The 15,477-nt window shown below is 41.1% G+C and overlaps 1 protein-coding gene and 1 non-coding gene across 3 annotated transcripts in view; one reads left to right on the forward strand and one right to left on the reverse strand.

Annotated features, from left to right (window-relative positions):
• Window positions 1-15,477, reverse strand: part of ROR1 (receptor tyrosine kinase like orphan receptor 1) — a 388,040-nt gene that overhangs the window by 331,628 nt on the left and 40,935 nt on the right. The window lies entirely within an intron of this gene.
• Window positions 11,966-12,037, forward strand: TRNAS-ACU (transfer RNA serine (anticodon ACU)). The gene has a single exon. It is a non-coding gene; the product is annotated as a tRNA-Ser (tRNA).

The following is a 15,477-nucleotide window of genomic DNA, read 5'->3' on the forward strand; positions in this document are numbered from 1 at the left end:
TTCAGTCACTACATACAGATAAAAGATGCTGTATGCTGATCTCAGCTTTACTTTTTACCTGAAATGTGTGATGTATTAACCACTCCTGGGCTCTGTTTCCTCAGCTGTAAAATGAGAGCACGCTGCCTCAGTGAAGCTCTAAGTTCCCAGATCTGAATATTTGGGGAAATGCAGCCCACATTGCTATATGCAGCCTGTACCACTCAGCAAAGTAAGTGCCTTTTAACAACTAGACCATATTCTCCTTCCATCTGCTTTTCCCATCGTTAGGTATATTTTACTGCACTATGAGCTTCTCAAAGGAAGGGGCTGTCGCATATGCTTTTTCTACCGATAGTGTTTATAACAGCATCTGGCACACAACAGACAACCTATAAATGTGGAATTAATTAGTGACTAAGTCATCTTAGTCTCTTCCCCAAGGGTACAGGGCTTTCGCACACAGTAGGTGTCAAAATGTTTGTTGAGTGAATGGATTTGAGTAAAACTGGGAGTGCCTTCACAGACCCTCCTCCTTCTTACTCATCTCTGAAGCCCCTGGGCCTATCTAAGACTGGCACAAAGAAGAAAGCAGGATCAACTCATCTTTTTGTTCCGGAGATGTGTCAACTGGGATTAAAGCAATTGGCCTACTCATAAAAAAAGTCATTGGTACAGTTTGGATGGACTCCAGTTCTGGAAGACCGTCTGTGTGCCTGGCATGGTAGTGGACACTTTACATGCTTTCTCAACAGCCCCGGTACTGAAAGATGATTGATACCATTCTTTAAATGAGCAAGCAAAGGCTTAGAGAGATTAAGTCCCATGCCTAAAACTTCAAAGCCAAAAAATAACAGAGCTTGGATTTAAACTCAAGCTTCTGGAGCCCATGCTCTTTCCATTATGCAAGGCTAAAGAAGAGGGGAAAGCACCGAAATAGATGGGACCAACTTACCTGAAGTTATATGGCTTTAGGGGAGGAAAGAGGTTGAAATAACTGATGAGTCAGGCTTAAGGAGGAAGGTTGACCACTTGGGGCCACCTGCCCCAGCCAATGATTTGACCTATGAGCTCACCACTGCAACCATGTCCAGAACGGTTAGAAGTGTTGATTAGAGTCATTTGTCAAGTAGGATCATTTATCTAGGCTAGTGACCTGGGAAAATGGCAATGCTAGCCCAATTCCCCTGGTCATTACCTACAAGTCCAGGCCAGCCCATTAGAATGCCTCAGCCTTGGATCTCAGAAACAGCAGTCCATTTCCCATGTGTTCTTAGAGCCAATACACATAGTTCAAAAACTCCCACGTGGAATGACTATTCATATTTTTCAGAGAGCTAGAAGGGGAGGACGACAGATCTCAGAGGAAGAAATTTAATGACCTTTGGTTTTGGAAAAATCAATTTAAGAGCCAGCCTAAATCCCATGTACCCTTCTTAGAAGCAAAAAAAGATAAGCCTCATTTTTTAAAGCATCAGTGCAAGAGCATTGCCATTAAAAAAAAAATGTGGCATTTTACGTTTTTTTATAGTTTTGTTAAGATTTAGCATGTGAGTAGTAGTACCCCTTCTATGATTAGAGGGAACACTAATTGAACAAAATCAAATATGTCTGAAACTTCTGTTCTTAATAAAGTAACATCAAATAGAAACCTAGAATCTTACACATCATTATACAGACAGAATGCTCCATATAGTCTTTAACTCATCTGGAGGTCCAAAAATAACTCTCTTAGAGATATTACACCAAGGCCCCTAGTTTGCAGGCTCCAAAGATCCCATTCTAAATACCTGAGGCTGATTCTGCCAACCCTCAATTCAAACGCCTGGTGCTTCTCCATTTTAGCGTGACTAGGAAGGTCCAAGACTAGGATGACATCTTGCTGTTACAAGAGCTTATCAGCCTGGCCAGAGTGGAGACAACAAAAGCTAAACAGGATGTTAGAAAGTAAATCCAGATCGGCAGCTAGTTGAGCTTTTTCCCCCAAGTTGAAGAAAACAACAAAACCAAACAACTCCCCCCTCCAAAAAAAAAAGAAGAGGAAAAGGGGAAAAGGGCTCTGGATGGAAAAGGCACTGATGTGATTTCACTATTCCTAAGCTTGCCAGAAGCCATAAATATCTGTAAAGCAGAGTCGTTATAGTTCCAGTTCAAGGGCATAACTAAAGAAATCAGTGTGTGAATATGTACATGTGTGAGCTACTCTTCTACTAAAAAAAGAAGAAGAAAAGGCAAGCAAAAGTCCAAGAACTGCTGGAAAACTCTGGATTGCTTTCGTGTAAAATTTACTGGGGTAAGCCTTACTGTTATCTGTCTTTGCACACTTTTTTTCCCCCTAAAAAAGGAACTTTAAAGGTAGAATCTCCAAACCCATGCCTGACTTCTCTGTACTCCTCTCTGTCCTCACCATCCCAGGGCAGCCACCCCTCCCGGGGCAGAGCAGAACCCTGAGCTCTGGGAGCTTCTGCTCACAAGCCCTGGAAGCCCACAAAACAAAGCAATCCTTCTTCCCCAGGGCAGCCCTCTAAAGTGTTTAAAGCTCATTTTCCTGCCTTCTCTCTTCCCAGCTTGCTCTTTCCTGGACATACTTGGTTCGTCACCAATAACTCCCCAAGAGTGGTCTGACCACCACACGTTCGAAAAAAACAGAAGCAACAAAACTCTTCCCTTAAGCCGTTCCATTTCATTTCCACTCACAATCAAAGCAATTAATCACATGCTCTAACTAGTTATTCCTGCCCTCATCCGACATCGTACTCAAGTATTTTACTATTAATAATAAAAGTGCTACCTTTTCCTTAAGTGCCATCGTCTGCCAGGAGTTGCACGAGATGCTTTGGATATAGACAGTCCTGCTATAACAGAAAATACAAGTTCCAAAAAAAGTACCATGCTATGCAAAATGGTGCAGTAAAAACCACAGGGCTTATGGGAAAGTAGGATTGGGGCACACCATTCAAAACCTTTATCTAGTGACACAAAATAAAAGATAGGAATCAAATAAACACGGTAGCACAGTTTCACACGTTAAATGGTTAAGACACACATAAATAACGAGCAAGTACACGTTTCAGGTGCGTGTTCCGCATATTCCTCCACAGCTCACGTCTGCCGGGCGGTTTTCAGAGTCCACCCAGCATTTCTCAGGGACAAAACTGAATGTAAGCGAACACGAAATCTGTGGCATCTTCAAATTGTTCCCTGATATATTCAATCAGGTCGGAACAAATCTGTGCTTTTAAAACAAGTGTTAGAGCAGAACTGACCGTACTTTATCTCACTGAATGCTAACAATCCTGAAAGACAGGTAGCGTTAACTCCATTTTCCCGAAAAAGAAACCAAGGCTCAGAGAGGTTATGTGGTTCCCAAAGCCGCATCATTCGTGATATGCTAAGTTTCAAGGCTGGGACCAAGACCTGCCAGCTGTCTCCTCCACCACCTTATGCCCTGTAGGTGCCACCTGTTTGTTTGTTTGTTTGTTTGTTTGTTTGTTTGTTTGTTTTTCATTTGGCAATTAGTGCTGGGTAGGAGGTACCCTTACTCCTTCTGGGTCTAAATTCTAAGATTAGAACCTTCTCTGCTTCCTCCAGTCGTGCTGTATTTGTCTGCCCCACAGTGATGTGAAATTCAGTGGGAATACCTATGTCTGTAGCAAAACCATGTCCCCTAACTCAAGCTATGAGCTCTGCAGCAACGATAACTAAGCTTCTTAAGCATTTACGTGTGTGTATATTTAGGGAACTCTCTAAACTTACTGCTGTGAAACTCACTAGTCAGATTCAACAGAATTTCACCAGATTTCATGGAGCCTAAAGATTCACCTTCTGCCTTTTTTGTTTTCACAGTCTCCCTTCTGGGGAGCTAGTGTTCAAGTTCCTGATCCAGGGAGAAAAAACTACCTTACTCCATAAAATAAATCTTGTAAGTGAAAGTCTGACCAAAACACTCCTGTACTGGGAACCCTTCCATGGATCCACACTGCCCTTAGAATCAAATCCAAGTTCTCTGCTAAGCTCTCCCTGATCTGTGCACACACTACATCTCAAGCTTCACCTCTGTCCACCTGCTCACCCTCATGCTACATGCTCCAAACAGACGGGATGACTTTCAGTTCCCCCTACTCCATGGTTCCTCACTTCCAGACTCCACACATTATTCTCCCTGTCCAGAATATTCTTCACCCCACCCATCACATCACCCTGACTCTGCCTATTCCATCTCCAGATCTCAGTTTCAATGCCCCTTCCTCCTGGAAGCCTTCCCTGGTCTTATTCCCACATCTGGGTTAGGAGTGCCTCATAGGTACTCTCATAGCTCACCACACCTTCCCCAACACCGCTGCTAGCCCATTTTACTAGAATTACTCATATATGTGTCCAATTCCCCCATAAGACTAAGCTCTGTGAAGGCAGGAATGGTGTCTGGCTTGTTCAATGAAAAACATGAATGAATGTATTTGCATAACATAGCAGGAGAGAGCTTTCATGTGCCACACCTCATATGACCCCCCACCACCACACACACATACACGCCATTTGATGGAACAAATGGGGAATCAAGCAAAGGATCCAAAAAAACAAATGCACCAGCCACAGGACTAGCAAATAGTGGACATTCATTCAGTGATACAAGTTGTAGTGACTAGTATGTTCTAGGCACTGGGTACAAAGCAATGACCAAATCAGGCAGAAACCCTTGCCCAGGTGGACCTCACATTCCAGTGGTAAAAGGACACACAATAAACCAAATAAATAAATAAAATATACAGCACATCAGCATATCAGCTTATCAGATGGTGATGATACTATGGAAAAAAAAAAAAAAAGGAAACACAGTAGATAGGCAGGGCCTCACTGACATGGTAGCCTTTGAATGAAGACCTAGAAGAGGTGAGGGAGCAGTTCAGGCTGGTCCTGGTCTTCAAGCCGAGGGAACAGAAAATGCCACAGTATTGAAGCAGGAGTAGGTCTGGCAAGTTCAAGGAGAAGAAGCACAGAGGATGGTGCAGCTGGGAGTGGTGAAAGTAAACTTGGAATCTGGAGGGTGAGAATACTAATTGCTATTATTGTCTGAGCACCACCAGAAAAACATATCCCCTCTCCTTACAGACTTCACAGTCTGGTCACATAGGTTTAAATATGCTAGAATCAAATCACATCCTCTGAAATACGACATCAATCCACAGGTCAATTTACTCCTCAGCCTAGCAGGAGGACGTCAATCCCTTGAAAACTGCTTTGTCAGACCCTCTACTGAATGAAGAAACAGGTGGTGAACGTTGCCCCCATCAGTAATTTTAGTGTTGGCTTCCCAGGGATGAACAAGAAATCTTCTGTACATAAACAGTGCCAGCAGCCACATCACAGGGTTATGAACTGTGACTTTCTGATCAAACATAAGAAATTAACTCAAAAATGTTTTAAAACGTTATTACTGCTAGGGAAATTACACAATAAAGACAAAAGCTTCCCTATTACTTAAGGTAATGAAACAAAAATAAGGATTTATAAGCTCCCCAGCACTGACCTAAATTTGCTGTGCATTATTTTTGTACATCTCCTTCTACTTTAGAAAAACCACTACTAATTGCGTTCACATTACACAGTATCAACCAAACCTGGACTTGGGTTCCTTCCAAGACCACCAACAGGCTCAAGTTACAGCAAGTTTATTAAATTTTTTTTTTCTGTTTTAAGCAAAAACTTAGAATGCTGTTACCTTTTGGAAGGACTAAACAGATAAATGCTTGGTAAGTAACATTTTAAGAAAATCCCAAGCACACAAGTAAGTGGGAAAAAGACAGTGTTTTAAAACTCACAAAATAATAAAGGATTTTTAAAAGCACACAGTTTGTTGGTGGCTGGGAGCCTGGAGCTAATGAGAAAAACATTTACAAGTTAGGTTTCCACAGCTTTTCTTTTGTGTTTTCTGGTTCAGATGCTGCCGGCTGTACTCTAGGAAAACCTGGAACTCGGCTGGAAACAGAGAACATAAGGAATCAGAAACCAGTTCAATCTCATCCAGTTTAAGCTCTCCCTTGGAAGGCAAACATGACGACCTATGATTTTCATGGCGATGTTTCTAAATTCTTGACTCTAAAAATATCTCCAACCTCAGTCTTCCTATAATAAGCTCAACACTCTTACTTGGGAGCACAAAACCTAGATAGTTCCCAGTGATTGAATCAACCAGTGGTGCTCCATCCCTATGGCAAGCAGAACTCTCCAGTTTATAGAGCAGATCCCACCCAGGACCTGTCATCACTGCAGTCTCCCCTGAGTCTCTGCCCACTTCTGATGTTCTCCTGGGTAATAACCACCTCAGAACCCTGCACACAGCTCCTAGTGACTTGCTCTTGGCACAAGAAAGCGGGGAAGAGGGGAGGTGGAGACAGCCGGGTAAGTAACCAGTCTCTGGCTTAAGACTTCTGGGGAAATCGGTCTTTTTATTGCCACCACAACTATGTTTTCTATTCCCTTCCTCTCTCCTCTCAAGGCGCAGTATTTCCTTGTGTCCGCCTCTCTTCTAGAGTTTACAGATGAGGAGACTGGGGTCCACTCAGCTGGAGGCAGAGTTGAGACCACATGGGGTTTCTTGCCCTTTGGATCAGGAGTCATCTCACTAAATCATGCTGGTTTACATTCAATGGCTCAAATCTAACTGATTATGAACTTTGGCTAAAAAGGGAATAAACCTGAAACATTTCTCCCAAGTCACACAGGATAAAGAAACAGAACATTCACACAATGGAATATGATGGCATTAAAAACATGAGTTTTCAAAGAATATTTTTAACAGTTTTATTGGCGTGTAATTTACATGCCATACAATTCGCCCTGTAAGCAAACAGGCCAATGGTTTTTAGTAAATGCTTCTAGTTGTACAATCATCATCACATGCTACTTTTAGGACATTTGTACCACCCCAAAAGAGTTCTGCTGTTCCTGTCAGCTTCCCCTCCCACCCCAGCCCCAGGCAAACTCCTTCTGTCTAGTTTTTTGCCTTTCCTGGAAATGTCATATAAATATAATCATACAATATATGTTAGTTTGTGTCTGGCTTCTTTCACTTAGCATGTTTCTGAGGTTTATCATTATTGTAACCTGTATCATTCTTTTGCTCCTTTTTATTGCTAAATAATAGTCTTTTTTTTATAAGTCTATTATATGGATATACCATATTTTGTTTATCCTCCCATCAGTTGATGAACATTTAGGTTGTTTCCACTTTTTGGCTATTATAAATAATACTCCTTTGAACATCTGTATACATGTCTTCGTGTAGATACATTTTCATTTCTCTTGGATAAGCTAGTTTGGAATTTTAAAATTATTATTACTATTATAGCCATTCTGTGTGTAGTGGTGTAGCATAGTGTGTAGCGGTATCTTATTGCAGTTTTAGTTTACATTAAAATATTTAACAGCCCTGAAAAATATTACCATATAATATGAAGAGAAACAAAGTGGGATTTAAAGTTGTTTATATAGAATGACATCAATGTGAGCCCTACTATATATGAAGACTAAAAAGAAATACATAAAAAATACATCCCCTATCCTTGACAAAAGGTATGAGAGGGTTTTCTCTTTACATTTAATTGTGAATTTTTTATATGACTAAATATATGATAAAAAATACATCTTAGAAATGTAAATATTGCTAAAACACTAGGAATTATGCATTGCATTACAGAGTCAGGATGTGCCCAAGCCCCAGCTAAGCTCAACTCTATTATCCCTTTATGAGTTATCCTTTGTGGGGGCTGTTTATAGCAAATTTGCAAAACCAGGATGGCTTCTTTAAAGCATGCTATTCCAGGGGTCAGCAAACCACAAACTCAGGCCAAATCCAGCTCCCTGCCCTATTTTCAGAGGATCTCCAGGCTAAGAAAAGTTTTCATTTTTTAAACAATTGAAACAAAATTAAATAATAATAATATTTTGTGACATATGCCAGTGACATGAAAGTCAAACTTCAGTGTCTGTAAATAAATCTTTACTAGAACATGGCCAGGCTCATTTGTCTGTGGCTGCTTCTGCCCTCTCAGAGCAGAGCTAAGTCATTGCCACAGAGACTACATTGCCCACAAGCCTAAAATATTTACTATCCGGCCCTTTGCAGAAAAAGTGTGTTGGCCTCTATCTATCCGTGATGGGTGCTCAGAAAAGCCAAACTCAGTTCTGCTATCCTAAAGAAAATTCATTAGGGAAAAAAACTTTTGAATTAGTCACTGTTTGTATTAATTCAAACTAATGCCTTTCCTAAAAATATATTTGTAGCTGAGAGCAGCAATATCAAAAACTTTCAAAGCATTATTTTAAATTATAAGCCTTATTTCTCTGCCTGGCACCTAGTAGGTCTTTAATACTTGCTGAATAAATCAACAGATGGATTGATGAATAATGGATGGGCAGGTGGATGGATGGATAAAATCAACAGTTCCCGAGGGCTACCTGTGGGATAAGTACCACAGCAAGCCCCACTGTGGGTTGGCAGGGACCAGGAAAAGGAAATCTGCCCTCATGAGTCTCTGAGTAAGACCACAGACATGAACTGGTAACTCACAAAAGAATAAATACAAATGACCAGCAACACATGAAAAAGATGTTTAACATTACTAACAAATCAAAAGGATCTAAACATCGATAATAATAATATTCACTCTTTTAGTCTAGAAGACAGTCGAGTATTTTAAAATGACAAGACACAGTGTCAGTGCAGGTAAAGGAAACAGCACTTTCTTTCAATAGAGAAGGGTATGCATTTTCCCAGTCTTTATGGTCAGCAACGTGATTATATGTATCAAAAGCCTTTGACCTTTGACCTGGTAATTCCCCTTCTAAGAATTATTGCCAAGAAAAAAATCATGGATATGTGGAAAAGTTTACAGACAATTCACAGTATTGTTTATACTAGAAAGACAGAAAAGGAGAGAAGGGGGGAAACCTAACGTCCAACAATAGGGCTTAAGAAAATTGTGATACAGTCACATATAATGCTAAATTTTGCAATGATTAAAAACTGATTATTTGAGTGTTATGTATTTTGATGGAGAAAGTTTTCACAGTAACACTGATAAGCAGGAGGAAAAGCGAGTCCTAAAATTGCAAGTCCAACTTGCAAGGGGATGAGCCCATTAAAATATATATATATATATATTTTACATAGAAAAGGTTTTGAAGGATATAAGCTTAAATGAAAATAATTATTACCTCTTCATTATTTTTTTTATTTATCTGCTCTTTTCCAATTTTCTACAGTTAACGCATCACTGGTTTAATTTTTTAATAAAATCAAAATAATAAAAGGAATTAAAGATTCAATAAAACTGAGGACTCCAGGATACTCGCACAAAGAGAATCAAGGAATAAAATTGTTCATTGGTATTAATTAATTGTAATGCAAACTATCTAGGCTATAAGTGCTACTTAATTAATTAATATTTATGATACAAACAAATCAAGGTGTCAGCTCTTACAGGCAGAGACCTATACTCACTCATTCAACAAATACCGATTTAGCACCCACTGTGTGTGAGACACTGTCCCAAATACTATGGTTTCATTAGTAAACAAAATAGACAGATCCCTGCTCTCAAGGAACTTCCATTCCAGGGTTTCATGTGTCTCTCTGTATCTGCCACATCTGCAAGCAGAGTGCTGGACAAGCACGAAAGCCCTCATTTAGAGCTCAGTGTTGGTTAATTTCTTAACAAAAGGATTCATCACAGCAAGCTTCCCACTACATTTATTAAATGCTTTTATGTTCACCAGAAAAAAAAGTCTGATCTAAATACAGCTTTTCTCAAAACTGTGGAAAGTAGAGTAAACCTATAACACCAAAATGAAAACCCAGGTTCCTGGAGCAATTCTGACTCAGTCCCCAACCACTTGAGGAGGGGGAGGCTGTCAGATAATATTTCATGGATAGCTAGGCTTAAGTTACTTGAACCAGCTGGGGCTTTTCTTAAGCTACATTTTCCTCTGGCCAGAATATACTCATGGCTGAAGCTGCCTGTTCAGTATCACTCCACAGAGGAATGGGTCTCTCTGTTTTCCTCATAACTGCAGACGCTGCTTCTCTCAGGCTAGAGAAAGCCACGGACCTGGTATTCAGCTTATGTAATAACCAGCTCCCTGCTGGGGTAAGCCACTAAGAGACCTGCACTCAATTTCAGAAGATAGATATTTCTCCTTTTGGGCCAGAGTCGTCAGTAATGTATTGACTCAAAATAAGTACACATGGGTGTTTTCAGTTCCCCAGAACTCCTGGATCACTAACACATCAACTCACTATTATTTTCTTCCAAACCTAGCAGTGAAAAGCTTCAGCAGTTTCCAATGGATAACAAATATGCCAACCATTTAAACCACAATTTAAAAGGTCTTTGAAATTAAAGCCACAAACACCATTATATGATTGTCAGGCAGAGGTCATGAAAAACTGAGTAGGGAGGCAAGATGGTGTACTTAACACCCGTGTTCAAATCTTAACACTAGCACATTCTCCCTGGGTGAAGGTGGGGACAAAGTACTTGATTTCGTGAAGCTCATCAATAAAATAAGGATAATGATATCCTGGCTCAAGGTAAGAATTATGCAAAACACTATGCTCTGATCCAGGCATAATATGAGTACTTAACACATGGTACTTCCAGTGTTTCTCTCCTTCTCATAATCTTGAGCATAAAAAGGCCTATTTGGATAAAAAGTAAACACAGAGAAGTCCTCTTTGCCTTTCCTCTGCTCCCAGGGGCTCCTTACAAAGTACTAGCAAGCATAACTTACTTTAAGAGAGAAGCTGGTAATGGAAAGGGTGTATTCTGCTAAGATTCAGAGGAAGGGCTTGGAGTCAGAGACCTGGGTTCAAGTCCCAGCTACCTGCTCACCGCATCGCCTCACACAAAGTATCCCCTCATCCATGTCCCCATTTACAGCAATAAAAACAATGCCTGTCAAAAAATAAACAAATGATTTAATAACACTGAAAATAATACCTGGCTTATAACAAAGGGTTGTTAGAAAGATTATCCGAGAAAATGTTTATAAAGTCCTAATACTATCGCTACAGAACCACTCCAAGAAAGTGACACATTTAGAACCTCATTTGACCTTTGAATTTTACTGTCAACTCCTGGTATGTTTTAAGTTCTTTATCCACACACTCCTCAAGGCCATTAAAGAACTGATTCCAGCTAAACTCAAAATTCACATTAAACCTTAGTCTGCACACAGTGAAAATGACTCCAAGGTAGGATGGAAAAAAGAGAGGAAAAAATTCACTCTCTCAAAGTGCTAGATGAGGATTTCTGTTCTTTGGGGATGATTTTCCCCCCTGACCTCCCACCCCAAAACAAACAAAAAACAAAAAGAACAAAATTTTCAATTGTGCAATGACAGCCTCAATTTCCAAAGTCCGTCTTACAAAACACTGTTTCTTTGTGCCTGCGGCAGTACAGAGGGATAGATTTCATTAAACAACCAAACAGGTGTGTAGGAAAACACAGCAGATTGCAGGGGCTGGGGTGCCGGGGGCGGGGGGTAGGGGAGCAGGAGAACCCCAGCCTTGTAAGGTGCCTTGTAGAGATCACTAAAACATTGCAAAAGCTGCAAACGTGTCATCCGTCTGAGCAATTCCACCTCGCCAACTTGAGCTTCAACCAAAATGACACCTGACATTTTAACATCTTGCCAATGACATGCTACCAAACAAGTTGGAACTCTGGGCTTAATAAATTAATTGTCTTTGTCTTATTTAAGAGAAAGAAGAGCTGGAAGTTTCAACCATGCTTCTTGATGATAGGTGATGTTTGTAAGATACTTTCAGAACTGGATCATTTCAACATATTCAAATCCTACTCAGTCACCACTATGAACTACTGTGGTAGAGGCTCTACGTAAGTTATGTAGCTTAATCCTCACAATGATGCCACAATACAGATATTATTAGCTCCATTTTATAATGAAAACTTGAGGACTAAGGGAGGGTATAGCTCAGTGGTAGAGTGCATGCCTACTATGCATGAGGTCTTGGGCTCAATCACCAGTACCTTCATTAAAAAGATAAATAAATTTTTAAAAAAAGTAATTACCTACCCCCTCCAAAAAAAAAAAAAAGAAAATTTGAGGACCAGAGAGTCTAAAATTATGCAACTACTGAGTGCCAGCATTGTGGTTTGAACCCAACTTCAAGCCCTGGGCATTTTCTCTTCCTCTCTTCAACTATTCCAACCAACAGTTATTTTTTCTTGCTCCTGCCTTTTCATTGCAATCCCTGTCCGTGCCATGCCCTCCCTCTTCAGCAACACCTTTTTCATGGATATATGTCTTGGCTCCTTCAGAAGATTAAATTTTCTGATGGAAGGAACTCTACCTGTACCTCTTCTCTATCCTCCTGACAATAATTACTGTTGGAGGGAAGCCCAGGGTTTAAGAAGCTTATGTGACTTGCTCAAGGTCACATCCAATCAGCAATGAAGCAAGTCCAAGCATAAATATGTCAAAAGGCACCAATTATGTTTCAAGCTTGGTCCCTCACAAAAGGCACATCCACACTTGCACTGCTCCCATGAGTCAGTGCCTACAAATGCCATCTTCTACCCCAGGAAAGAAAGATGTCCTGTCTGTAGGTCTGAGGAGGTCAAAGATGATCCCACCATAAAAAAGATTAACTGACTGATGACCCAAGGTAAGAATTTGGATTTTTTTTTTCTTAACGTGTGAAAGGAAGGTGTGAGTCAATCATAAGAAACTCTAAAGGCTACAGAAACATTCTGTGACATTCTGGGCAGAGCAGAACTTCCATCACTTCCCTGGAGGAAGTCTGATGCGGATTCTCAAACTAGGTCTTGTCCCAGAGCTTTGGAAGTTTTGAAAGCCTTTGATTTCTGGGGCTTTAGCAATACTGCCTTGTTAGTAACCTTCTAGAACCTCCCATTTAGACCTAGTTTTCTAAATAACATGAATTGAGGAAGAACAGAAACACCGAGACGAATAAATTGAAATGCAGAGAAATCACACCACAGTCTCCATTCACCAGTTTCAAATCCCAGCCATGCAATTTACTATCTAGAGAAGCTCAGGAAGTTAACCCCTCTAAGGCTCAGTTTGCTCATCTTTAAATTGGGAATGCTGAAAGGATAAATGAGAAGGCTAATAAAGCAGGTAGCAGCGTGCCTGGAACAGAGAAGAAAAGAAGAATTGGTAGAATTTATATACTCACCATCATCAGCTTTTAATGTTTGACATTTTTCATGATACAATGTCAAAAGGGGGAAAATATACATTTCTGTGCTAATTCTATCAAGGAGCCAGCACTGACGGTCCCTGCTAATGAAAGACAGGGCTAAGACAGTGATAAGAAGCGTCTATATATAATCTCCCCAGGCTTCATTTTAGGCAGAATTTCAAACTCCTCACGCTTCCCTTCAAACCCTTGCTTTCCCCAGAACTCTACTAGGGTATAGACACAGCATATGAGAAAAGTAAGAGATTTATCTTTCAGAGAGATAAAACTGGGTTTGAACCCCAGCTTAGTTACTCACTGGCTGCAGATAACTTCATCTCTGTGCACCTCAGTAATCTGAACCTCAGTGTAGCAATAATAAGGCATGTCTCACAGGGTGACTGGAAAGAGCATGAGTAAAATGCCTCACCCATTTCAGAGCCTTGATAAATACCAGCTCTGCCACATTTGAATGAGTCCAATGGGCTCAGTGGAGACACTCCGTGTTTCTTCCACGAGCTCCCACGAGCAGGACTGCCAAGAGGCGGCGGGAGTCGGGAAGAAGCACAAGGCTCTAAAGAGGACGCCACACAAACCAGGCCAGCCTCAGCCTCCCACACTCTCCCAGGGTCTAGAGAAAAATAAACCAAACAAACGAAATCGAGACAAGAAAACAAGAGATCTGCCCTCCTCCTAACCCTTCTCTTCAGCGAGTCCCAGTTCCTGCACTTTGGTTTTGATTAGAAAGCTTGGTTATGCTTCCCCGCGCTCTTGCAGCCCCCAAGCCCCATCCTAAACAGGGATGGCCTCTTATCAAAGACAATCATGCTTTAATCTATACACCAGAGCATGCTAATGATACTGTACTGGGTGTTGGTCCTTTGCCAAAGAGTGAACAGTGCCAACATTTGTAGAGTTCCAACAGGAAATTAAATAACGGCCCTGCTGGAAATATGAACCAATTTACGGTGGTCAAACCTGAATCTTCCAAAACATTGGCATGGTTTATGCGTATCAAGCACTAGGAATGTTTGAGGAAGGAGATGGGGAGAAATTCAAGTTAAAACTCAACGAAGTCTTCAAGGGTGACCTTGAAAATGGTCCTTTCCCCTTACTCTGCCCTGGGTATATCCTTCCAGTATGTACAGACCACAGGGCATTTACATCATGCTGCCCTGGGAAATATTAACTACTGAAACCTCAGGCAGGGCAGCATTACAGCCACAAATTCAAAAGCACATGCAGGCAGGAAATGCAAAACTCCAGTTTCCTCCCAGTAGACACGTTCCACATTCTACCCACTACATTATGAAATACATATTTAGAAGCCATCCTATTACATTAAAGCTTTCCTCCTACACACACAGAGAAAAGTAACACTTTGAACTTTCTCTTTAGGGCATTCTCATTGTTAAGTTCAATGAGGTCAGGAACCATGTCCATCTTTTTCTCCCCATTGTATCCCCAGTGCCTAGCACAGTGCCTGGTATTCAATAAAAGCACGTGATGAAAGGGAACTCTTTCTACTGTCATCATAACCATCATTTGCTTCGCAACTACCAGGAGTGCAGGGCATCACGCAGGCCCTTCCAGGATGTCAGCTGTCCAAAACACATCCTTGCCATCCTCACAGACCAATAATACCAAGCAGCAAGGAAGATGCCTGCCATGGACTCAACACCTGCCATGCACCAAGCAGAATGCAAGGTGTTTTTCTGGCTGTACCACATGCAGTCCTCACAACAAGCCTATAAGGTACGCATTCTTAACCTCACCTTGCCAATGAAGACAAGGATACTCAGGGAGGCTAAGTAGGGTTTCATGTAACAGAGGCAACATCTGAGCCTGTATCACTCACTTCTCCCCAACTCCTGCGAGATGTATATCATTAGCCCCATACCATGGACAAAGAATCCAAGGTTAAAGAAACCCATACTAGTGAAAATCCATTACATCACTTTCCTGAGATCACACCTCCTCACTTTCTTTCAAGGGCCTGCTGACACATTTCTCTGGTGATGGAACTGGTGTAAATGGTTACATGAGACAGTACACGTAAAGACCCTCTATGGACAGTCACTGGGCACAATGCAAATACTCAGTGGTTAAAATACTTAATAAAGTTCTGCCTGTGGCCATCTTCCAAGAGCGACTGCTGTTGTGGGTTCTACATAATCCCAAGGTCAGTCATCACTCTCCTGGGCTTCCAGTCACAGACGGCACGGCATCCCCACCTCACTCCCAGACACATGACACAAGCCCTGGAAGGG

The sequence above is a fragment of the Camelus bactrianus genome, chromosome 13, assembly GCF_048773025.1.
Source record: "Camelus bactrianus isolate YW-2024 breed Bactrian camel chromosome 13, ASM4877302v1, whole genome shotgun sequence".
NCBI lineage: Eukaryota > Metazoa > Chordata > Mammalia > Artiodactyla > Camelidae > Camelus > Camelus bactrianus.